The 26,141-nt window shown below is 38.4% G+C and overlaps 1 protein-coding gene and 1 pseudogene across 1 annotated transcript in view; one reads left to right on the forward strand and one right to left on the reverse strand.

Annotated features, from left to right (window-relative positions):
- ANKRD55 (ankyrin repeat domain 55) overlaps positions 1-26,141 on the reverse strand; it is a 590,869-nt gene that overhangs the window by 186,203 nt on the left and 378,525 nt on the right. The window contains exons 7-8 of the mRNA XM_042939212.1: positions 24,057-24,141; positions 22,714-22,768 (exon numbers count right to left, since the gene is read on the reverse strand). The gene's annotated coding sequence lies outside the window, so the exon portion shown is untranslated. The remainder of the gene's footprint in view (positions 1-22,713; positions 22,769-24,056; positions 24,142-26,141) is intronic.
- LOC122230116 lies at positions 9,880-10,963 on the forward strand (annotated as a pseudogene).

Genomic DNA, 26,141 nt, shown 5'->3' on the forward strand with positions numbered 1-26,141 from the left:
TCATTTTTAAGTTTATTTTTGGTTGCTAATTGTGTTTGTTTGACAGTTACTCCATGAAGAGACCATGTCACATGGATATTGAGTGAATAAATGAATGGATAAGTGACTGAGGGAGTAACTGAGAAATACTTTTTACATCTGATTCAACCTCAAATTTCCACTTATAGGCTTTCATTATGAAGACTCTTTTAACAGACCACTTTTTTTTTCATTCTTCACAGGCATTGGCACATAAATCCCCCTTGGAAGTTTAAAAGATGTTTTAGATTTGATGTCCAAAACTAAGGAGGATTGGAAGCTCAGTTTTGGAAGGATTTATTTGGGTATTTGTCATGGACTTTCAAAATACCGAATCCAAAATCTCAATTTTGTCTTCTCAAACAGGCAAGTTCTAACATGAGCTAAGAATGCCAATGATATGCTCAAGACACAGAAAAGAGACTGGAGTGGATTTGCCACTAGAGAAATGCAGTGTTATGTAATATGAGGTACACTTCCAGTCTAAGAACTAGCCCTGCAGACTGCCACTGGAATGTGGTCCCTCCTCATGCCACTTCCAAGAAATATCAGGTTTAAGAAATAAGTAGCAAATGTAAGCTAAGAAGGGAAGGAAACTGAGTAATGAGGGAAGGAAAGCATATACCGTTCAATACCTCTGTATTTCCAGGCAAGAAAGAACTTGCCATTCTTCATTTCATTAATCTAGTTAGATAGTTCTCAGAGACTTCCAAATGTCAAACTATGTTCTAAGCATTAGAGATACAGCAACAACAACAAGAAAAAAACACCAACCAGGGCGCCTGGGTGGCTCAGTCGGTTAAGCATCCGGAGTTTGGCTCAGGTCATGATCTCATGGTTCATGAGTTCAAGCCCCACATCTGGCTCTGTGCTGACAGCTCAGAGCCTAGAGCCTGCTTTCGATTCTATGTTTCCCTCTCTCTCTCTGCCCTTCCACTGCTCATGCTCTCTCGCTCTCTCTCTCTCTCCCTCTCTGTCTCTCTCAAATAAACATTAAAAAAACAAAAACAAAAAAACAACCAACCAACCAACCAAAAATCCCTCTTCTCATTGATGAAACATTCTAACCAAGGTAGGTAGAAAACAAACACAACACACGGTGTGATGAAAGTACTATGGAGGAGGTACAGTAGGGAAAAGGGATAGGAAATATACGGGGCATTGCCATTTTCTGTAGGGTTGCCAAGCATAGGCCCAAGTGGAGAAGGTGACAGCTGAGTAAATTCCCAAGAGAGTTGAGGGAGTGAGTTATGTGGACATTTGGCATGAAGTGTAGAGGCAGAGAAAACAGCAAGTGCAAAGCCCTGAGGCAGGAATCTTAAAAGCTCTGGAAGGTGTTTGGCCTCTACTCTGAGTGAAATAGGGGGCTTCAGTGGGTTTTAAGTGGAGGAGGGATACGATCTCACACCTTTTGGGATCACTCTGGCTGCAAAGTTGAGAGTTGACCGAAGGGAGCAGGAATAGAAAGACCAATGGTGAGGCTGGTGCAATATCGCAGGTGAGGGATGATAGTGACTCGAGGTAGAGCTGAGAGCATCAGCAGCTGGATTAGACAAGGGGTGTGTGATGGAGAGAGAGAAGAATAAAGGATGGCCTCAAGGTCTCTTTTCTGAGCAGCTGAGGTGAGGAAAGCTCTGGTAGGAGGAGGCAATAGCTGGCACTAGATCCCAAGCCAAGCACTTTCTGAATGTAAAGGAACACAGGATGTACAAAGAACTTAACATCCAACTTAGGCGAACCTCTTCACTGAGGAAACTGAGGCCGTAAAAAGGGGGAGGTATGTGGGAGGCAGGACAGGCACTAAAATAAAATGTCTTATGAGTTTTACTCAGAACCAACTGGTCCAGAATAGAGACAACCTGCCCCCTTAGGTGAATATAGGAATAGCAGATGGTACTGTGGTAGGACTACAGAAGCCTTTCAGGCAAACCACTTTAGGGAAAGAAAAGACCCCATATTTTGGAGGGCCCTGAGTAAGTCTTCCCCAAGTGAAGCTGTCAGCCATGTCCTGTGCTGTAGTTCCCCTCCTCAAGGCAGAGAGTAAGAATGAGTACATGATGGTAAGGTTCTGGGGTGGGAAGGCTGGAGACCTTTTAGGTGAAACAATGGATTGGGTGGAATCCCTCCCAAAGTCAGAGCTGCTTGTTGTTACTGTTCCTGCTGCAGATGTTCTAGACAATGGTACTAAAGGGCTGAGTGTGGGCGTGTTCTTTCTTGACACTGACTCTGATAATGGCCCTCCTTTTAAATGTTATGGACTTCATCATCAATCCTTGCGCATTAGCATTCTTGAATCTTCTATTTTGGGTGACCTCCAGCCAACAATAAGCCCTCCCACTTCTGCACAGTTGCTTCTTGGTTTGGGTTGGAATCCAACATAGCAGAGTCAGGGAAGAAGATTTGTTTCATGGGGCTTACTTTCTGTCCTTGAAGCTCCCTTCAGTCCTCTCCTGTGGTCTTGCCTCTCTGCCCCTCCATCTTCCTGGTCAGGCATACTGCTTTGTCCTGGGTTCTCTGCTGCCACAGAACAGACAGTAAGGACACTGAGGCCTCATGGAGGAGGGACAGTCAAGGCTTTGTTAAGAGAGTGTCTCCATGTGTCCAGGTCTCTTTTTCTCAGCATTCCATTTTGCAGCCAAAAGACTTTCAAGGTCCAAAGCCATCAAGAGGCTTCTCTAGGAAGCCAAAGCAAGGCAGTGCAATGCCAGAATTGGCCCACATAAATTTGGCATTCTCAGGATGTTCTTTAGTAACATAACAGTATTTGAGCTGGATTTGCTATAGCTCTTTCCACAGTATCTGTGTCTTCAAGGGTCTCAAATGAAGACATCCCAGCAACAAAGAATAAATGCTGATAGTGGGCTTCAGAGCCATATATTTCCATCTTCTTTTTGGACCTATTGTGGCAGGTTTCAAGGGAAACCCAAAGTGACTAAAAGTGAAGGGCTAGGTTTTTAATGAAAAACAAAAGTAACTAAGATAAATAATGTCAAACATCATTAACAAATGACAAAAGTCTATTTAGGAATGTTCTTTAAGTTCATGAATGGGATTACCCAGAGTTTAGGAACAAAGTAAAAAGAAAATGGCTTGTATTAGTAAAATGATCAAATGTGAAAGGGCATGTTCAATATTTACAGAAGTTTCTGTGAAAGACTGCTGGATTTCCATCTTTGGTGATATACTGATATATGTTGATTTAATGCAATCTCAGAAGAGGTAACAATCTTGGAAAAGAAGAACAAGTTTGGAGGACTCACATTTCCCAATTTTATTTTATTTTTTTATGTTTTCATTTATTTCTGAGAGAGAGTGAGAATGAGAGAGAGAGAGAGAGAGAGAGAGAGAGAGAGAGAGCACACGAGCACACACTGGTGCTGGTGCACAAACACAATTTTTTCTTCATTTTTCTTATTATAGACACAACATAAAATTTACCATCTTAACCATTTTTAAGTGCAAAGTTTAGCAGTGTTAAGTGTATTCACATGTTGTGAAACGTATCTCCAGAACCTCATCTTGTAAATCTCAAACTCTATATCCTTTAGATAACTCCCCTTCCCCCCTCTCCAACCCCTGGTAACCACCATTCCACTTTCTGTTTCTATGAATTTGACTGTTTTAGATACCTCATATAAGCGAAATCAAGGAGTATTTGTCTTTTTCTGACTGGCTTATCTCACTAAGCATGATGTCCTCAAGTTTCTTTCATGTTGTAGCATGTGACAGGACTCTCTTCCCTTTTAAGTTTGAGTCATATTCCATTGGATGTGTAGACCACACTTTGGTAATCTGTTCATCTGCCCATGGACATTTGGGTTGCTTCTGCTTTTGGCTACTGTGATTAGTGCTGCTATGAACGTGGGTGTGAAAATATCTTTCAATATGTTTTAGCTTTTTAAGAAACTGCCAAAGTGTTTCCTAGAATGGTTGTACCAAATTACATTCTAACCAACAGTGTATGAAAGTTTCAGTTCTCCCACCTTCTCATCAACATTTGGTATGGTCAGTCTTATTAATTTTAGCTATTCTTATAGGTATGCAGTGGTATCTCACTGTGGTTTTAATTTGCACTTTCCTAATGACTGATGATGTTGAATATTTTCCCATGTGCTTATTTCTATCTTTGTATCTTCTTTGGAAAGGTTGAGAACCTTAAGATAAAACAATGGATTGGGTGGAAACTCTCCCCAAACCAGAGCTATTTGTTGCTATTCCTGCTGCAGCTGTTCTAGACAATGGTACTAAAGGGCTGCGTGTGGGCGTATTCCTTCTTGACACTGATTGTGATAATGGTCTTCTCTTTTAGTGTTCTGGACTTCATCATCTATTCACATCTTTTGTGCATTTTGTTTATTTTCTTATTATTGAGTGTGAGAGTTCTTTACATGTTTTTGATCCAAATCCTTTATAAGAAACATATTTTAAATATTTTCTCCCAGTTTGTGTCTAATCTGATCATTCTGTTAATGATAACCATAAAAAGTACAAGTTTTAATTTTTATGAAGTTTAAGTTAGCAGTGTTTGCTTTTATTGATCAGATCTTTGGTATCATATCCAAGAAATCTTTGCATGCCCCAAGATCATAAACCTTTTTTCCTGTGTTTTCTTCTAGAAGTTTTGTACTCTTGTAGGTTTAAGCTTTAAGTCCATGATCCATTTGAGTTAACTTTTGTATCATGTGCAAAATGTGGATCAAGATTCTTATTTTTGCATCTGGATATCCAATTATTCCAGCACTTTTTTTGTTGAAAAAAACTTACACTTTCTTCAGTGAACTGTCTTTGTATCTTTGTTGAAAATTGGGTACCCCGGGGCGCCTGGGTGGCGCAGTCGGTTAAGCGTCCGACTTCAGCCAGGTCACGATCTCGTGGTCCGTGAGTTCGAGCCCCGCGACGATCTCGCGGTCCGTGAGTTCGAGCCCCGCGTCAGGCTCTGGGCTGATGGCTCGGAGCCTGGAGCCTGTTTCCGATTCTGTGTCTCCCTCTCTCTCTGACCCTCCCCCGTTCATGCTCTGTCTCTCTCTGTCCCAAAAATAAATAAAAAACGTTGAAAAAAAAAAATTTAAAAAAAAAAAAAAAAAGAAAATTGGGTACCCATACATAAGTGCGTCTATTTCTAGAATCTATCCTCTTCTATTGCTCTATCTTTAAACCATTACCAAAATATCTTCATACCATAGCGTTCTAAATTTTGAAATTGGGTAGCATTAATGCTCCAACTTTGTTCTTCTTTTTCAAAGTTGCTTTTGTTATCCCAGGTCTTTTGCACTTTCGTATGAATTTTAGAATTAACTCATTAATTTTGACAAAGAAGTCCACTGGGATTTTGATTAGGATTGCTTTGAATCCACAGATCATTTTACAGAGAATTCACATCTTTACAATACTGAATCATCCGATTCATGAACATGATATATTTCTCAATATATTTCAGTCTTCTTTAATTTCTCTCAGTTTTTATTTTTATTTAGTTTTTATTGCTCAGCTCTTGCACATATTTTGTCAGACTTATCCCTATTTTTTTATATTTTTGGAACGGCATTTTTTAAAATTTCAATTTCCAATTATTCATTGTTTAGCTTGTCTGGTTTTTAGCTTTTACATTTATCTTATTAGATTCTCCTGTCTCTGTTCTCATTGCTGAATGGGTAGGCAGCTTAAAGGTACTTGCTTATTTTGAGAGATTTGTTGGCCAAATCTTACTCACACAGGTCTGGGAAAGGAAACATTCCCCCTAAGATACTTCTCATTACCTTCGTATAGGCAGAATCCTTACCCTGCATCTTTGGATAAGAACACTTCTCTGCAGTTCTTTTCTGGAGCTTCCTGATTTTCTGTTGCAGCAAACAAAACCCACAGAGACCAAGGTCCTGGCACAAATGCTACCAGTTTTCTAATCACTTGGCATTGGTCACTGAAGGTCACAGAGCTTCCTGGCAGGAAGTAGGGCACAGACGGCAGGTGGCCCTGCCAGAGCAGCTGAAAAAAAGCTCTATTCATGGCAGATTGTATATCACCAACTCGCTGTGACAGCACCACATACCTGCCAGCCCCAGAGCAGGCTGATTAGGGTAATTTAGGTTTTGTCTTCAAGCATAATTATTAGAGCTGTCAACAGCCTCTGTGATGCTAAAATGAAGAATCACATCCAGAGAAGGATGGAGAAGACCCAATGGGTGCTCAAACAGGCATAGAAGGCTAAGAGGCAATAGATTCATTTCAACCCCAAGACAATATGATTTGGGAATAAGAAAATGCAACCATGTTCAATAGAGTTCATGGTGCTCTGAAGATATATAAGAATGAGAACTCAGAGGTGATCTTAGGAGTCCTATATGTAAGTCTCAAGGAAAGGATCTACTTTATAAAAGCATCTGAACCACAGACTATTTAAGAACAGAACACACTGAGACTTAATCACTAATGTGCTTGGCACAGAACTGCCCACAGAAGCCCCACAGGCTTAGTAAAGTTTCACAGAGAGCTTTATTGGCCTTGTAAAAACCTCAGACCTAGGACTAGAATCCTTATTTTAAGTAGAACTGGAGGTATTAACTCACTATGATTTCAGAAGCAACAGAAATGTGTCTCATGATCCTAGCACACTATGCTCATCAATGTCTGACATTTCATGAATTCCTTTGCTTTCTTTTCAACTGCTGAGATGATGACAACTTTGGTGGGAGAGTAAGTCATTAGGCTTTATCAGTCATTTACACCCCAGTGTGAATGCATTTATCAGAAAACATTTTTTTTCTCGTCCTTGGAGAGTATAGTACAAAAGAAATAAAAAAAAAAAAAACTGGAAGTGAGTGAAGAAAAGTGAAAGGGGGCAAAGGCATGAGAGAGACTGACTGACTGATTGATACTCTTTCAAATTTCAAATGGGGCCAGCTTGGTAAAACTCACACAGAAGTATCAAAGGATACTGTCCAGAAAGTGAAAAGACAACGCAAAGAAAAGGATAAAAGGTCTGCAAATCATATATCTGATAAGGGTCTAGTATCTGGAGTATATAAAGAGCTCTTACAACTCAACAACAGAAGAACAAAAACTCCATTTAAAAATGGAAAAAGGACTTGAATAGACATTTCTCTAAAGAAGATAAACACATGGTAAATAAGCACATGAAAAAAAATTAACATTGTTAATCACTAAAGAAATGCAAGTCAAAAGCAGAAAAAATACCACTTTACATCCACTAGGATGGCTATAGTGAGAAAATTGGACATTAACAAAGTGCTGGCAAGGATGTAGAGAAAATGGAACCCTCATACATTGCTTATAGGAATGTAAACCAGTGCAGCTGCTGTTGAAAACAGTTTGGAGGTTCCTCAGAGAGTTAAACATAGAATTACCATATGACACAACAATTCTACTTCTAGGTATATATACAAAAGAAATGAAAACAGATGTACAAAGAGAAACTTGTACATGAATGTTCACAGCAGCACCAGTCACAGTACTCAAAAGGTCTAAACAGCCCAAATGTCCATCATTTAAGGAATGGATAAATAAAATGTAGGATATCCATATAATGTAATATTATTCAGCTATGAAAAGGAATGAAGAGCCACTAAATGTTACAACATATTTTCACCTTGAAAACATTATGGGAAGTGAAAGAATCCAGACAAAAGGCCACACATTTTATACTCCATTTATATGAAATATATAGAATAGGCAAGTCTGTAGAGACAGAAAGCAGACTGCTGGGGGCTGGGGGAAGGTGAAACGGAGAGTTACAGCTTAAGAGCCTTGGAGTTTCCTTATGGAGTGATGAAAATATTCTGGAACTAGATAGTGGGGATGGTTGTACAATATTATGAATGTACTAAAAGCCACTGCATCACACACTTACAGATGGTTAAAATTCAGATGGTGAATTTTATGTATATGAATTTTACCTAAAAAAAAAAAGCCATATAGAAACTCCATGAACTTTTGGCTAATTCTACGCAAACCTCATCTTTTCAAGTGTCCATTCACAGCAAGACAATCCTGTATTATGAGTGATATCTAGAGAACACACCACCAGCCAGGCTTCTGAGAAGCCTCGTTAGCAGAGCTTCAAAAGTGTAACTCTTTTTATCCTTCCTGATGTACTGACTGTCAAGCTGCAACACAGGAATTAGAACCAGATAGAAGGAAGATGGGCAGGGAAAACAGATGTGCAACACAAGAAATGTAAAAGTGCTGAAGTGGACTCAAAACCTGAGCCATCAGAATTTGTCATAGTTGAGGGAAGTGCCAGGAACCAGACCTCAATACAGGATAAGCAGAGAGGGCCTTTTTGACCACCTCTGAAACAAATTCTTTCTTTTCCGTTATCTCCTCCTCCAAGTCCTCAGGTGTTAATGCATACAGACAACTACTTACACACACACACACACACACACACACACACACACATGATTTAACACTTTATTACTGTTCTTAAGGCTACTTTTTTTTTTTTAATTTTAACGTTTATTTATTTTTGAGACAGAGAGAGACAGAGCATGAACAGGGGAGGGTCAGAGAGAGGGAGACACAGAATCTGAAACAGGCTGAGTGGTCAGCACGGAGCCCGACGCGGGGCTCGAACTCATGGACCATGAGATCATGACCTAAGCTGAAGTCGGATGCTTAACCGACCGAGCCACCCAGGCGCCCCTTAAGGCTACTTTTAAGTACAAAAAAATGACCTGCCAAAACTGACTTTTTTCTTCCAGGAAAAACAGGCCACAGAGAATGGTATGTTACAGATTTGCAAACAATATATTTATTATTATATGTTACAAACTATGTATATATAGTTTATAATATGAAAAGATGAGGTTTGTCTAGATATTGGAAAGGTTCAGTGGTTGATTCCCCCCCCCCTCCTTTTCTAGTCATGGTTGAGACATTTTTGATTAACTGGGAAAAACAAAATAAAATTCAGTACTGCTGAATCAGAAAGAAAGTCCATTGCAAGTGATTTGACTAAATTTGGTGATGCAGCTAGTGGTTCCACAATTTAATCTCTACTGACAAACCACAGTTAAAGGCATTGCATAAAAGGGTTGCGCTTTTTACATGAAAACTCATTCGTTGGACCATGATGAGTCAAAGGGTCAGGTCCAGTGGTTGTAGGGATCAGTCTTTTTTCTCTTTCATGTCCTCAAACTGCCATCTTGAAAAAAACACCAGGTAAGTTTACTATTGGGTCTGGAAGAAAATACATTTTATATCTTGATGACAGACTAACAACTGTCTGTCATCCTTATATATTAAGAAAAGCGTAAATTTCTAGGAAGCAAATGTTAGGTACTCAACGTAGTTGTGAGATGAATAATTCAGGCGGTGAAGACAGGATGAAGGATGTTGGAAGGGGATGTTGCAAGTTCTCCACTAGAATCTGATGGAAGTTGAAAAAAATGGCATGAAAACACTGGTTTAAAAGTTTATTTATGCTGAGAAAACTTCCCCCACAAATGGTTCTAGTCCAAAGGACAATTAAAAATATCTTGGACTATACTGTGTCTTCCTGGAGAAAAAGGTACTCAGAGGGACAACTGAGGTGCTGGATGTGAGGAAGAGCAAGAGCATGGAGACTAGGAGCCCAAGGATAATAACAAAAGGAGATGCACCTGCTCTTTCACCGGAGCCCTCGGCATTTTTAAGTGTCAGGTAGAATTAGGGGTCTTTTGTCTGTAAACCATACTTCTGTGATGAAAATATAAATCAATCCTGTTCCTCTCAGGGGACAATCTGTTACCTACATGGAGTCTCTCCAGCTGTGGGCATGCCCCTCCACTTTCCACCCTCGTTTGTTCTTTAAGCTGCAAAACTGCACCCAAGCTTGCTTGATATCTGTTTCTCTCAGGTGTCATGATGGTGGGCCTTGATGGTCACGCTCCATGGTCTTCCTGCTGCTGCTTGGTTGAGGATGTGCAGAACTTCCTTTCTGACTGCACAATTCATGATGGGGATGCAGGCATTCATTTTATCTACACTAGAAAAGGCAGGAAGAGTGGTGAGGCTTTTGTTGAACTTGAATCAGAAGATGATGTAAAAATGGCCCTAAAAAAGACATGGGAAAGCATGGGACACCAGTACATTGAGGTCTTCAAGTCCCACAGAACCAAGATAGATTGTGTGCTGAAACACAGCAATCCAAACAGTGCCAACACCACCAGTGATAGCTTTGTGAGGCTTCAGGGACTCCCATTTGGATGCACCAAGAAAGAAATTCTTCAGTTCTTCTCAGGGCTGGAAATTGTGCCAAATAGGATCACATTGCTCATGGACTCCAAGGGCAAGATTACAGGGGAAGCTTTTGGGCAGTTTGCCTCACAGGAGTTGGCTGAGAAGCCCCTAGGGAAGCAGGAGAGAATGGGGCACAGATATAATGAAGTGTTCAAAAGCAGTCAGGAAGAAGTTAGGCATACTCAGATCTCCCTCTGAAGTTCATGTCTGTACGGAAGTCAGGGTTTTATGACTACCCTGGGACAGCCAGGAGGTATATTGGACTGTCAAGCAAGTGGGCCTAGAAAGAAAGGGTAGGGTGCTTACAGTGCAGGTTATGGGGGACATGAGGAGTACGGCAGCCTCAGCGATGGCTATTCCTTCACCAATCTCTCTCTTGGGAGAAACCTCAGTTACTTACTCTCTCAGGCATGTATGACCACAGATATGGAGGCTGCTAGTTCACTGTCCAGAGTACCACTGGGCACTGAATCCACATGAGAGGGATGCCATACAGAGCCGTAGAGAACGACATTTATAACTTTTTTTCTCCACTCAACCCTAAGAGAGTCCATATTGAGATTGGTCCTGATGGAAGAGTGATTGGAGAAGTCAATGTTGAGTTTGCCACTCCCGAACACCAGCTATGTTCAAGGACTGTGCCAACATGCAACACAGACACATAGAACTTTTCCTGAATTCCACTACTGGGGCCAGCAACGGGGCATAGAGCAGCCAGATGATGCAAGAAATAGGGTGTCGGCCCAGTCCACTTATATTGGCCTTGAGAGCCTGTCTGTGAGTGGCTATTATACGGCTGGCTATTGAGGCCAGAACACCATGGGTGGATAGGACTAGTTTTGTAGGGGCGTTTGAGTTATTGCAATTAAATTTTCACAGGCAGCCAACAAACAGTGAAAAGCTGGGACACATTTTGCACCATGAGTTTGTTAAATTTACATTAAAAAATGACCTCTTCAGGAAGCAAAAATCATATAAAAACAGGGAGGGGGACAAAATGTAAGAGACTCTTAAATATGAAGTACAAACAGAGGGTTACTGGAGGGGTTGTGGGAGGGGGGATGGGCTAAATGAGTAACAGACATCTTACCCATTAAGGAAATCTACTCCTGAAATCATTGTTGCACTATATGCTAACTAAGTTGGATGTAAATTAAAGAAAAAAAATGACCTCTTTAGTGTTTTCTCATGCAAACTTTTCTTCTAGCATGTGATATGGAGTAAACTAAAACTGTTTTCAGTGTTTTTCCATTAACATTTTGGTACTGCACTTCAGCATAATGTTATCTGAGTTAAAGTAGTTTTGAGTACATTAAATGGATTTTTTACACCACATCACCATGAACACATTGGGGAAATGTGCTTTTTTTTTTGAAAACTCAAGGTGCCAGATCCCTAATTCAAAGAGGAACATTTCTCATTTTTTTTTCTTTCTAGTTTATTTTCATTTAAAATCTTTTAGGTTAAGTTTAAGGTCTTAAAATAAGTTAGTTTTGAAAATTGAGTCATATTATTAATACCCTAGGAGTTAGTGAGGCCTTGACTTAAAACTCTCTTTGTACAGTGATTTCTTTCTGGGTATATTTTGCTAAGTGAAACTTGTTAAAGTTTTTTGTTAACTAGTTTTTTTTCTTAAAATAAAGATTTTTTCACACTGAAAAAAAAATACCTTGTCTCCACAAAGAAAGGAAGAATAAGATATGTATATGTGTGGGTGTAATATTTAGGTATATAACCTAATTTCACAAATAAAGATAAAGGAATTCCAACTCATGACACAATTTTTAAAATACCTTAAGACCTATCTCTAAGAATCACCCTTAACTAGGTGATCCCAGGTTATTTGGGGTATTACAATAGCACAAGATCTATTTTTCAAAAATGATTAAGGCACTTCACTATTCACCAATTAGATTTACTTAGCCTTAAGATGTCTTGCTCTTATTGGAATTCATCAGCCTATAACTTACAGGGACAAAGGCCTCTTTCTTGGACATGAACCAGAAACCTGGGAGGGAAAGTGTGTGGTTCTGAGTTCTGCTGATGTTGGTTTCCATTTTATCTGTGGCAAGTTGTTTTAGCTCTGGGCCCAGTAGATCTGGTTCTGAAATTACCTAAACTCTACTTTTCTCATCAATCAAACAGGCTTCAAATTTATTCTTCCTTCTCAATTTTGTTATTTTTTATATTTGCAAAAATAAAAAATACAGCATGGTTGTGAATTATTTCCAAAAACAGGAATTACCTTTGTCAAATGAGTTCTAAACCAGGAAACTTAGCAAGAGGACTCCTGGGTGTTCCCTGTATCCAGGCTAGCTGGCATCACACACGAAGAATCCAAGGCTGTGGCTTCCTCCCAGAGGAGGCTAAGTCCAGTCAAAGGGCAAGGTCTTTCCAAAACTTTTCCCCAGACAATACACATAGGACAACTCATTGTGAAATTCAGTTTGTATAAGTTAATCTCAAATATCAATTAAATCTCCAAATACATCTTCACAGAGCTAGAAAAAAAATCCTAAAATTTTTATGGAACCAGAAAAGACCCCAAATAGCCAAAGCAATCTTGAAAAAGAAAACCAAAGTTGGAGGCATCGTAATCCTGGACTTCAAGATGTATTACAAAGCTGAAATCATTAAGACAGTATGGTACTGGCACAGAAACAGACACTCAGATCAATGGAACAGAATAGAGAACCCAGAAATGGACCCACAAATGTATGGCCAACTAATCTTTGACAAAGCAGGAAAGAATATCCAAAGGAATAAAGACAGTATCTTCAGCAAGTGGTGCTGGGAAAACTGGACAGCGACATGCAGGAAAATGAACCTGGATCACTTTCTTACACCATGCACAAAAATAAACTGAAAATGGATGAAAGACCTAAACGTAGGACAGGAAGCCATCAAAATCCTCAAGGAGAAAGCAGGAAAAAACCTCTTTGACCTCGGCCACAACAACTTCTTAACTCAACATGTCTCCGGAGGCAAGGGAAACAAAAGCAAAAATGAACTATTAGGACCTCACAAAAATAAAAAGCTTCTGCACAGCGAAGGAAACAAACAAAAGGCAACTGACAGAATGGGAGAAGATATTTGCAAAGGACATATCAGATAAAGGGTTAGTATCCAAAATCTATAAAGAACTTATCAAACTCAATACCCAAAAAAGAAATAATCCAGTGAAGAAATGGGCAAAAGACATGAATAGACACTTCTCCAAAGAAGACATTCAGATGCTAGCAGACACATGAAAAAATGCTCCACATCACTCATCATCAGGGAAATACAAATCAAAACCATAATGAGATACCACCTCACACCAGTCAGAATGGCTAATATTAACAACTCAGGCAACAACAGATGTTGGTGAAGATGCAGAGAAAGAGAATCTCTTTTGCATTGCTGGTGGGAATGCAAACTGGTGCAGCCACTCTGGAAAACAGTATGGATGTTCCTCAAAAAATTAAAAATAGAACTACCCTATGACCCACCAATTGCACTACTAAGCATTTATCCCAGGGATACAGGTGTGATATTTCGAAGGGGCACATGCACCCCAATGTTTATAGCAGAGCTATCAACAACATCAAAGCATAGAAAGAGCCCAAATGTCCATAGATGCATGAATGGATAAAGAAGAAGTGGTATATATGTACAATGGAGTATTACTTGGCAATCAAGAAGAATGAAATCTTGCCATTTGCAACTACGTGGATGGATCTGCTGGGATTATGCTAAGTGAAATTAGTCAGAGAAAGACAAATATGATATCACTTAACTCATATGAGGAATTTAACATACAAAACAGAAGAACATAAGGGAAGAGAAGCAAAAACAATATAAAAACAGGGAGGGGGACAAAACATAAAAGACTTTTATATAGAGAGAACAAACAGAGGGTTCCTGGGAGGGGGGATGGGCTAAATGGGTAAGGGGCATTAAGGAATCTACTCCTGAAATTACTGTTGCACTATATGCTAACTAACTTGGATGTAAATTAAAAAATAAATAAGTTAATTTAAAAAATCTCAAAATACACTCCTTAGAATCACATTTATTTGCTTTTTGTTGATTTAATGGTCAACAAGAAAGCTCAATGGATCCTAGGAAAATGTAATTAATTTAAAAGGATGAATTTTCAAAGCAAAACAAATAAAATATTTAAAGGGTCATATATAATGATTTCAGAGAGGACTAGATATGGAATCCATAAAGACAGCGACACACTGCTAATGAGTTTGTCTTTCCCAGTCTTCCCACACCAAGCAGGAAGACTATAGAAGTATCTTATCATCCTTAGGTGTTTGTTCAATGAATGAAAGTGTCAAGCAGGACAGAACACCTTAGGCACTGAGTGATGCTAAGGAAACCTAAAGAGTTTCTTAGGTGAGAATACTGCTGATATTTGTGAAGATTTGAGAATATAAGGGTTCTAAAAATGTAAACACAACCCCAGAGATTTTTTTAGAGTCAACTTTTTAAATGGAAGGAAACGAGTATTTATAGTCATCTCTGTTGGAAAAAGACTATGAGTTAGGATGGTCTCATCTCCTGTTGCTGGGAGCTCCTCAGCATTTACTGTTCTGAAGTACACCTACCTTTCCTGTCAAAGTCTAATTTCAGAAAAAGATTTGGCAAATTCATTCTCCTTAAGTTTCAGTAACTGAATTGACTATGATACATTAGTCTGTTTTAATATACTGTAATAGCTCTTCTGTTTACTTTTTAAAAAGGTTTAATGTCCTTTTTTTAAAGTTTATTTATTTTGAGAGAGAGAACACAAGCAGGGGAGAGACAGAGACAGAGAGAGAGAGAGAGAGAGAGAGAGAGAGAGAGAGAGAGTCAGTCCCAAGCAGGCTCCACACTGTCTGTGCAGAGCCCCATGTGGGCCTCGAACTCATACGTTGTGAGATCATGACTTGAGCCAAAATCAAGAGTCAGACACTTAACTGACTGAACCACCCAGGTGCCTCCCCTTTTTAAAGTTTATTTATTTATTTAAGTAATTTCTACACTCACTTTGCGGCTTGACCTCAAAATCCTGAGATCAAGAGTTGAGAGCTCTACCCATTGAGCCAGCCAGTCCAATAGGGTTTAATGTCTCAACCCAAGGTAATGTATGTCTAAGTGTAGAATTAAAAATATCAGTTAGATGGAAGCAAGTGATTTTCTAAAAGAAAAAAATACTTTCTAGCAGAAATATACTGTTTACTTCAACTATTTTTATTTAAGACCCAGTATTTGATCATTCAGCAGTATTTTGGCCATGTTACATATTAAGAATGGCTAGCACAAAGCAAGGGGATGGAAATCTCTAATGTAACAATGAATTTCACCCTGAAAATCTTGCAGCAGCTTGCTCAGGACTTAAGCTAAACCAGGTATTCAAATATCAATCTAGGTTTACAAAGATGCAAAGTTTACCTACTTCTGTCTGTTGAAATAAAAATAACCATTCCGCATTCATGGGATTAAGTAGATTCTTTCTGATAGTTAATATAATAAGTTCTATACTTTGACAATAATCCTTGGGATGTGTTCTCATTGATATTTCCATTAAATAATTTCCTTTGAAGATCAAAAAGATCATTAGTACTTTTTAAAACTGAGGTATAATTAACATACAGTGTTATATTAGTTTCAGGTGTATAAGATAATGATTCAACAATTCCACTGGTACTTTTTAGAATAGTGTTAATAATATTATGGATATATTCTCCATGTTCCATATTTCCATGTTCATGGATACATTTCCCGTCTCTTTAAATTGCTTGTACTAAGTGACTTAATACACTGTCAATATATGCTTAATGCATTTCAAAATATGTGTCCAGAAATGTGTGTGTTAGAAGCATATTGGGCCTTGAATACCACAAATTGGCCTCATTTCTGCAAATCTTTCCTTTCAGTGTCTTATGCATAAACTGTGTTGTAGACTGACAAGCTGCCTGCCATATACAGGCTTGATCTCCTCATTTTGTTTTAGATTCAAAATTCCCAACAGGAAAGTAACCATTACAGTAACGAATCTCAGAGTTTTGTTTGGTTTGCTTTATAAATTCCTAACCTTTTCCTGATGTAGCAGAAAATATGCAAGGCTCAGGTTAGGTCAACAACAGAGTCAAGGTTAACTGTGAGAGAGTGAAGAGAGTGACATGGGAAAGAATCCAACCAGTCAAACATTAAAACTTCAATAGGCAACTTATATCAATGTTAACATTAGCTATCACCTCAGTACATTTGCACTTAGTATATTTTGTTAATAGATTCTAAGACTCTTAATGTCTGTTTTATCCTTTTGCCACAGGGAAGGGATTTCATTGTTCTTAAAGCACTGCATCTTCTGCTGGGGATGATTCTGTTCTTGGCCTCTGGAACAGCTCATAAATTGTATCTCCTGAATTATAGCATGAAACAGTTAACAAAATGGCTTCCTATTCCCTGGGGAAGCCCAGGTAGGAATAGGTACTTAGAGAAGCGATTAAGTGTAAAACTAGCTTTAAGCACAGAGCAACAGTAGACTCCTGAGCTTTTTCATTTGCATTTGGAATTTGGTTTATTTTGGCTCTATCAATTCATACATCTGAGAAGAAAGCAGCCCCCAGCTTATGTTACCAAGATTAACTGTAGAAGAGAGAGATGGGAGCATGCTTAGGGACCACAGCCTCTCTTGGCCATATATCCATCTAACAGAGCTATTCTGCTATTCCAAGTCTACTCCTGTGCTTGAAGGAAAAATACCTTCGCGTGTGGGATGGAGCCTTTTAAGAACACACTTGTCTTCACTTTTACACAGATTTCCTGCTCAGAGTTCGTCAGGTTAACTTAACCTCAGAGGATTCCAGGGCTTCCAAAGTAGGAAAAAAACATGTTTATAATCAAATAATTTGGGGAACAATTAGGCTGAACAAAATGGCAAATAATTATCTTAATTGAAGAGTCATTAATAAATATGCTAGTGTCCACTGTGTTTCTTCAAGAGTAGATGATCATCTTCCAAGGATATTTGACCTTGGAAGACTTTTTTAATTCAGAATATCTCTAAAAATCTCACATTCTCCAAGGAATCAAGTCACAGTCAAATTTTAATTGAAAGCCTGTTTCAGTTATTCATACTCACTTTAGCATAAATCAGAGCCTTGATTTTGTTGAGTTGGTTGAATTCCATGACTGATGTCACTTTGGACCAGATCCATAGTCAGTTCTAGTATCCTATCACACAAGGCTGTCATCGGTGTAGGAGATAAGGTGCACATATGAGCTTGTTAAACTCTAAAGGTTATAAAACCACCTCAGAAGAGTTCTTATTATTTGATTATTAAGAGTTTCAAGCCCCAGAAAAACTGAGGATTCATGGGAGAAAGAGAAGTCTGTGGGAAAGCATAGCAGTTGCCAAGGTGACAAGTTCCTTGAAATATTAAGAGTGGAACTCTTATTTCCTGACTTCCCTAAAGAACCCCTTATGAATCTACCACCCAGGAATTCACCTAAGTTTTTGCACTACTTCTCAGGGATACTATACTGTTACTACCAAATGTTAAAAAAAATTATTCTGCTTATTTGTACAAAAATGATGCTATTAAGTCTTTAAGGGATGCTAAAATATTAAGGTTGATGTTTTCTGGTATAAGGAGGTTCAAATTAGAAGAGAATAGGGGCGCCTGGATGGCGCAGTCGGTTAAGCGTCCGACTTCAGCCAGGTCACGATCTCGCGGTCCGTGAGTTCGAGCCCCGCGTCAGGCTCTGGGCTGATGGCTCGGAGCCTGGAGCCTGTTTCCGATTCTGTGTCTCCCTCTCTCTCTGCCCCTCCCCCGTTCATGCTCTGTCTCTCTCTGTCCCAAAAATAAATAAAAAACGTTGAAAAAAAAAAATTAAAAAAAAAAAAAAAAATTAGAAGAGAATAATGGATGCCTCCTGATTAGACCCTGGTCTGGCAAGGGTTTTTACAGGCAGAACCTAGAGGCTATATTTTACATCCACGGGGCTAGAGGGAGGAAAAAGGTAACAGAAGGATGGGACAACTCACCAGTCTAAGCAGATCAGGCCAATTCTAGCCATAACTCCAGCTGAATCAGAACTGGCAACTTAAAGAGCAATGGCATGCATACCTAGTCAAGGTGGGTATCATCTTCCTTTAAGAGGATCTAGAGCTACCTATATCTGAAATTTAGGACTGGAAGACATTTAAAGATCATTTAGTACAAACCCTCTTATAAGAAACTAGGAGACTGAGGCCTAGAAAGTTTTTGTAAGATATCCTAAACATGGCTCCTGGATCAAAGTACAGTATCTCTGAGAAGCAGGCATGGAATGTATTTTTCCACTATAGCAATAAACATGTTTCTGATAGGAGAACACAGCTCCATATATTTCCCAATGGTTTTTTATAGTTAAGAAAAACCTATGTATTTAAACATAAATCATATTGATTTTAAAATCAGAAAATGGCTAGATGATGGAAAAATATGGAAAGATATAAGGAGTAACTTTGGCCAGAGATGCAAACAAGACAGTAGAAAACTGGCAATAATACTCTGATCTGTACACAGACATAATAGCTTCCTGCTGAAAGAAGATGGTCTTCCCAAATGAGTGCCTCTCAGACACTTGGGTTACATAGTGATACATCAGTCCAGAGAAATCTGTTTTAATAACAATCTACTTCTTTGAGACTTCTGCTACTGGTTACAATATAGAAGGATGCCAAAGACTGTCCCTCCTTTAGCTAACAACGAAAAAGTCCCAGACAAAATAAAAATTATATTTTTCTACAAGGCAGAGGAAGAGGGGTGAATATAATGAAGACTTGATGAACTTAACTCCAAGAGAAATAAGCTTTTTATAGGTGAGTAGAGAGCTGTGACAGCTTCTACATGTAGGGGAACATGGTTTAAGTACAGACAGAAACTGGGATGGAGAGACTTTTCAGGATGGAGGGAAATTGGCCAGCTTTGTAAAACAATGTGTTCTGGCTAGGACTGTAGTCTAGAAGAACCCCACACAGGGACAGAACACATGGACCAAGAATTCTTCTTCTTATACCATAATAATCCACCATGAAGTTTGCTGAGAAAAATAGCATTGGGGGAGTGACTGATAAGCAGAGAGAAACTGTACAACTCTGCACATTCTTGAGCCCTGACAGAGTTTAATCCAAAGGTAAGCAAGCTAAACATATCTTAAACTTCAGCCAATCCTCACCCAGTTCAACTACTGATATGATCAAATAGCGATTTGGGATGAGGGTGGTGGGGTTAAACACAGGTGAATTTGATACAGTTAAAGCAGTGAGCGAACATAAGTACACTTATATACAATGTCCAAAAATTAAAATTGTATTACATACAAGAGAGCAAAAACAAAACAAAACGAAACAACAACAAAAACTAAATGTAGGAAAAACAGTCATTAGAAACAGATTTGCAGATGACAGTTACTGGAATAAGCAGACAAGGACTTTAAAACAACTATTATAAATATATTAAATAATTAACTGAAAATGTGATTATATTGAGTAGAAAAAACTGGATAAAAATAAAAACTCTAAAAAAGAACCAAGTGGAATTCTAGAGCCAAAAATTCTGCAATCTCTGAGTGTTAAAAATCACCAGGTGAAATTAACACTACACGGAAAACTGCTCAAGAAAGGATCAGTAAACTTAAAAACTTAAAAAAAAGAAATTACTCAAAATAAAAATGAAAGAGGAAAAAATTAAGGAAAAAAAAAAAAGAATGCCAATTATCTTTGGGATAATACCAAGAGATCTACAAGCAATTAGAGTCCCTGCAAGAATTGAGCAGAAAAAATTTTGGAAGAAATAATGGCTGAAAATTTTTAAATTTTTAAAAATTATCAACCCACAGATGGAAGAATGGAGTCTGAGAAACTCAACAAATCTCTAATGGGATGATGCATAGAAAAACACACCTAGGCATATTATAGTCAAATTTCTGAAAACCATGGAGAGAGAACATGTAGAAAGCATTTCCTCCCTCTAGCCCCATGGATGTAAATGTAAATGACAGTTAACTTCTCATTACAAACAATGCAACTCAGAATACAATAAAATAATATCTTTAGAGTGCTAAAAAGAAAAAATAAAACAAAACCTGTCAACCCAGCCTTTTATATCCATGAATATATGATTTAAACATAACAGTGAAATTGAAGGTATTTTTGGATAAATGAAATCTGAGATAATTTGCCATAGCATATCTGCCCTATAAAAAATACTAAAGGAAGGTCTTTAGGTCAAAGGGAAATGATACCAGATGAAAATTCAGATTTACAGGAAGGAATGGGAAATGCCAGAAATGATGATTACATGAGTAAATATAAATGATGTTTTTTCTCTTTTCTTAATTTACTTGAAAAACAACTGTCTTAGAAAGAAAAACTTTTTAAAAATGCATTGTGGGGTTTATAAAATATGTACAAGTTAAATATATGACAAGAATAACAAAAAATGGGAAGGAACAAGTGGAAGTATACTGTTGTAAATTTTTATATGCAAAGTAGCATAATACTAACTCAAGGCAGAGAGAGAGGCAGATGTTATTTTTTTCTATTACATATATAAGAAAGCTGAGGCTCAAAGAGGATGTTTGACTTGACCCAGGTCATGAAGAGAGTTAGTGGTCAACCCTAGTCTAGAAACCAGGTTTGCAGACTCTAGGCTATTGCTTTCAAAGCAAAATCGGGATTAAGCATGGATGCATGATGGTTAATCCAAGGCTCTACATAACTAAATGAATCTTATTTCTTAGTCTGCAAGGTTTGTCTCCATAATGGCTCATTTTACTTATCTAAGATTCCTCTTCTTCCCTTATGGCTGGAATATTATTTATAAAATTTATAAAAGAAAAAGAAACATGCACTGTTCTGTTTCCTTTCCATCTCCCTTCTCTGTTTAGTTTCTCTCCAAGCAATTTACCTCCCCACGCTAAGTCTGGTTATGGCTTCTCATGTCAATCAAGAACAAATGAAGAAAAGAAATGTAGGGATAGGAGAGATTAAGCACAGGGTCTTTAGAGAGGTATTCAAACAGATTCTGTGAAAAGTAATGAAAGCCCATAAAGAATAGGAGAATTGTGTCCATATTTCACTTTTCACCTCTTGGTTTGCATCTACTGTATCTTGACTATGATAGGGACTATGGCATCCTGTCTCATCAAGTCATAATTTAGCATAGAACAGGATGACCTTCAGTAATCAATGGCAAAATGTGAGTAAAAGTGAAATTTATTCCATCCCTGCTGCTATTCCAAATGCTCTCTGCCTGTCCATTAGCAAAGAGCACTCCATCCAATAGCCCATTTCCAAGACAAAGAACATGGTAGAGCCACTCTTATTAGTTCTCAGCTTTGCATGGTCCAAGAGGAATCTTCTGAAACCTAGGCTGTAAGAAAAGGCTACTGGGATTTCTAATCCACACATATCAAATTGCACCTTGACATAACCAGGGCTTCCAGGACAGAACAACTGTTTAATAGCTGCTCCACAAACTTGAGAGAAAACAGCTCCATTTCTGTATTGGCATACAGCACACTTCCTATGTGGGTCATTTAGAGGCAGCGCAGCCTTGCAGACAGATAAGTCCTTCTAGTTGGGCCAATATAAGAATTTAGAAGGCAATGGCGGGGGGGGGGGGGGGGGAGGTGCAAGGAATATTTCAAATGTGTCAATGAACTGCACCTAAAAACTGGAGCTGAGGCGATGGATATGCCCATACAAGATAATGGGAAAAGACTAAAGAGAGTTCTAGGTTCACGTTGATTTAAGAATTAGAGAAACTTAACAGGAACCCATGGGGGAGGGGAAGGAAAAAAAAAGAGGTTAGAGTGGGAGAGAGCCAAAGCATAAGAGACTGTTAAAAACTGAGAACAAACTGAGGGCTGATGAGGGGTGGGAGGGAGGGTGGGTGATGGGTATTGAGGAGGCACCTTTTGGGATGAGCACTGGGTGTTGTATGGAAACCAATTTGACAATAAATTTCATATTAAAAAAAAAAAGAATTAGAGCATCATTCAAAAAGGACTATGATAGAGCAGCCAAATTCATAGAGACAGGAAGTAGAATGATAGTTGCCAAGGACTCAAGGACAAAGAAAATGGGGAGTTATTATTTAGTGGGGATGGAGATTTAGTGTGGGAAGATGAAAAAAGTTCTGGACATGGTTGGGGGTGACAGGTGGGCAACAATGCAAATGTACTTAACGCCACTGAACTGTACATTTCAAAATGGTTAAGAAGATAAATTTTATGTTATGTATATTTTACCACAATCTTAAGAAAGAAAGAAAAAAATACAATGAGTTAATTAGCTGTTGGCCCTAATTTGTTTAGAGAAAATTATAGGTCAATATTGGTTTTAGCATCTGGCAAACCTTATATACTTCCTCAGTACATCACCCAGATTCTCTCAGCCACCCCCTTTCAACAACATCTGTAGGGATATACCTCTGTTTGAGAAATGATTCTCTTAGATGGTTTTGGGAGTATATGACAGCCATTTCTGATGGGGAAAAAAAAAAGCAGAGAAACAAATGAAAGGTTTTAGTGGTGGTGAGTCTCAACAAAAACAAATTATTTCAAAAATGAATTTACTTCCTGATATGGGAAGTAGGGTGAGTTAACAGATATGAGGGGGAAATAATTTTAAGTAGTTATTTTATCTTCAGTAGATTGTAGGTGGCTTGATTTAGCATATCAGCTATTTTACAAAATGGTGCCTAGTGAAAATATTCTTTAGCAACAAGACTTGGGGTGTCTCCATCTCAGCACCTCTGTTCTCAAGCAATTTGATTTGGGGTGACTTGTTTTGGAAATTTAAAGAAAACTGCCTTGTGAATATTTATATGAGCAGATTTTGTTTTCCCCTTGGGCTGTACAGCTGCCAGCCATTTATTGCCTGCTTGGTCCACGGGCAGGTTTTTTTTTTTTTTTTTTCCCTTTCCCCTCTTGTGGTTCCTACAATAGAAATAAACATTTTTTAAAATGGAAAGGAACCCACTCCCTTTTCATAATCTCAGCTACAGATCTGCTTTTGATTTTTCATGCTTCATTTTGTTCCCTGAAGGATAATTTGGAGGTTTGAGTAATTAACCCAAGACTCATAGGAGGCCGTCTTTCGAAGGCGGGTAATTTTGCTGTGGTGGAGTCGGCCGCTGTCAAGCATTAACTTCTTAATAATAAAGCCTTTCAGACCCTCGACTATCCGCACAAAGATGCACTTGAAGCTAGTGGCTTGGCAGAGTGTAAGCGGACTACTTCTATTCTTTCCTTGGACAAAATAGTCCTCTTGATCTCTGGGTTGGAGCTATTTTTATTTTAGTTCAGTTCTTTTTTGCTTTTTAACTTGGTAGGCAAGTCTTTCACTTATATTTTGATCCCCTGCTTAATCTGTTGCCTTTTTTCAAAAAGACCTGCAAAAAGACACCCTTCCCAATATCCAGTGACCAGCTCCCCCTTTCAGTATACTTAGAATCCTCCCTTTTTAGAAGAGCAGTGACTCAACTCCTGAACTAAATAAGAGTTTGATCGCACTACACTTCCTGCTATTAACATGAAATGGCCCTGGTGCAGTACTGGGGACAATCCCACCTGCAATTAACAACCAAATTAGGATGTATCTTTTCTTGGGGAGCAGATCCACCAGAAATTTGAGGACAGCTGCTGCCCTGCCTCCCATTCCCACTCTCCTTTTAATGCCCTCTCTAAAGCTCTTAGCAGAGAAATGAACCAGAAATTTTGTTTTCTATTTGATAAACCAGTGTATTTTAAGTGATTTGGCAAATACTTACTGAGTGCTTACAATGTAACAGACACTGTGGCAGGCAGTGATCTTTTATCCACTTGTCACCGGCTTACTGTGCCCTGGGACCTCTACTTTTGAAAAGGATTACAAAAATACTAGGCTTAGTATATTTATATTATAATATATATAGCAATTATTTATATACATATATATTACAAAATGAATACACAATTAATTAAATGTCAACCAGCAACATGATATCAACCTAAAACTGCAGACATTTAAAAATACCATTCCATTCAAAAGCAGTTTATGGGCAGATTTTTCTCACTTTCCAAATATTCCCAAATATTCTCTTTGGTTTTTTTTTTATGTTTATTTTTTAAAGAGAGAGGAAAGAGAGAAAGAGAGAGAGCGTGAGCAAGTGGAGGAGGGGCACAAAGACAGGGAGACAGAAGGCTCAAACTCACAGACTGACCTGAGCTGAAGTCAGAGGTTCAACTGACTAAGCCACCCAGGTGCCCCAAATATTCTACTTGTAAGCAAAACTAGTTTTTCAGGGCCAAATAATTTCATAAGAACCTTTATTTTATTTATCTTAAAAACTTTCAAATTAAAAAAAAATTATAGTCACTGTGAGATGTATAAGTATCAAGACGTTTACTATGATAAAAGCCTCTGAAGGCTTTAAAGCAGCCCAGTGAGAACAGATAAGAGGTTCATGGGTGTCAAAAAAGAGGCCTCTGCCATTCAGAAGTTTACAATCCCCAGGTGGACAAGCATGGCTAGTAAAGGAAATGCAAAGGATGCACTCCACTTGAGGTCCTAGTATTGTCTCAATAGTTTGATGCTTTTGGGGATATTTGAAGACACTTCTCATGCCAATGCAAAAGGACTTTCTTTCCTGCTTCTTTCTGTTCCTTATATAATATCATTCTGGTCACTTCTTCTTGATCATACCTCAGCTTGTGTCTCATATAATTTGGTGCCAAAAAGGGAAAACCACACTCTAGATGTGGTGAAAATAAGTACAAAGTATGTGGGAGTCTTGCCACCTCACTAGAGTTTTATTCTTACATTAATTCAGCTGCATTGTGTTTTGCTTGGATACTTGTCCTCAACCAAAACACAACAGCCCCCAGGTCCTTTTCATATCAGTAGTGCCAAGCAGATTATCCTCAATAGGTATTTGTGAAGGTGGCTTTCTAAACATTTTCTAAATGTAGTTTTGTAATTCCCTTCCCCTCAAAAAGACAAACCTTGATTTTGTTATCTGGCATAGTTATTCTCCCTCTCAGCTTTGTGCCAGCTTAAGTTTGATAAATTTGCCCTCTATATTGGATAAGACATAAATGATCAAGTACAGAATAAGGGACTTCACCCTAGCAATCACCTAAAAATAATGTTGGTCCCTGGGAGTTGCTTGTTCCATCAGCTACAAAATTCAGCAATGGTACAATTCTCTATTTTGGCAATGGAGATATCACAAATTATTTCTTTAAACGCTTTACTGAAATAACAACATTCTGATTTTCAAAACCATCCAAGCAAGAATACTGCTTCTGTAGTTTCTATTTTCAGTTTAATATTGTATGTCACATATCATTTTAACATTATATGACCCAGAACTCATAAGTACTAACTCATTATTACATTTCTTTATAGAGACAAAATGTCTGAGTCTAGCACAATGAAGTTAAATTTATGTGACACCAAAGGATCAGTAAAGATAATAGCACTACACCACTCATGGTATAGAATTGGATAGGACTTCAACAGGTCGTTTCATCATCCCTGTGCCTCAATTAAGTCAGTCCCCAAGTCTGTCTTCATTTCCCTCAGGTCTTTCTTTTTATGTCTCCTTCAGAATTCTGTGTAAATGACACCATTTTCTGAGTGGTCATAGACAGTCTAAAATTTAAAGTTTTAAGAATAGTGTCCAATTCAGTATTCCTTGTCTGGTTTTGCCTTTTGACCTGGATCTAAAGTAATTGGATCTCTGATAAGTATTTAATGGCCTTGGGGACATGCAAAGAAGTGTGGGTCCTGCTCCGGATTAAAGGGTTTAGGAATCCAGGGAAGGCGCCACATTCCCGGGCTGTGTTAATTAGCCATGCCTGTTGCTAATAAG

The sequence above is a fragment of the Panthera leo genome, chromosome A1 (genome assembly GCF_018350215.1).
Source record: "Panthera leo isolate Ple1 chromosome A1, P.leo_Ple1_pat1.1, whole genome shotgun sequence".
NCBI lineage: Eukaryota > Metazoa > Chordata > Mammalia > Carnivora > Felidae > Panthera > Panthera leo.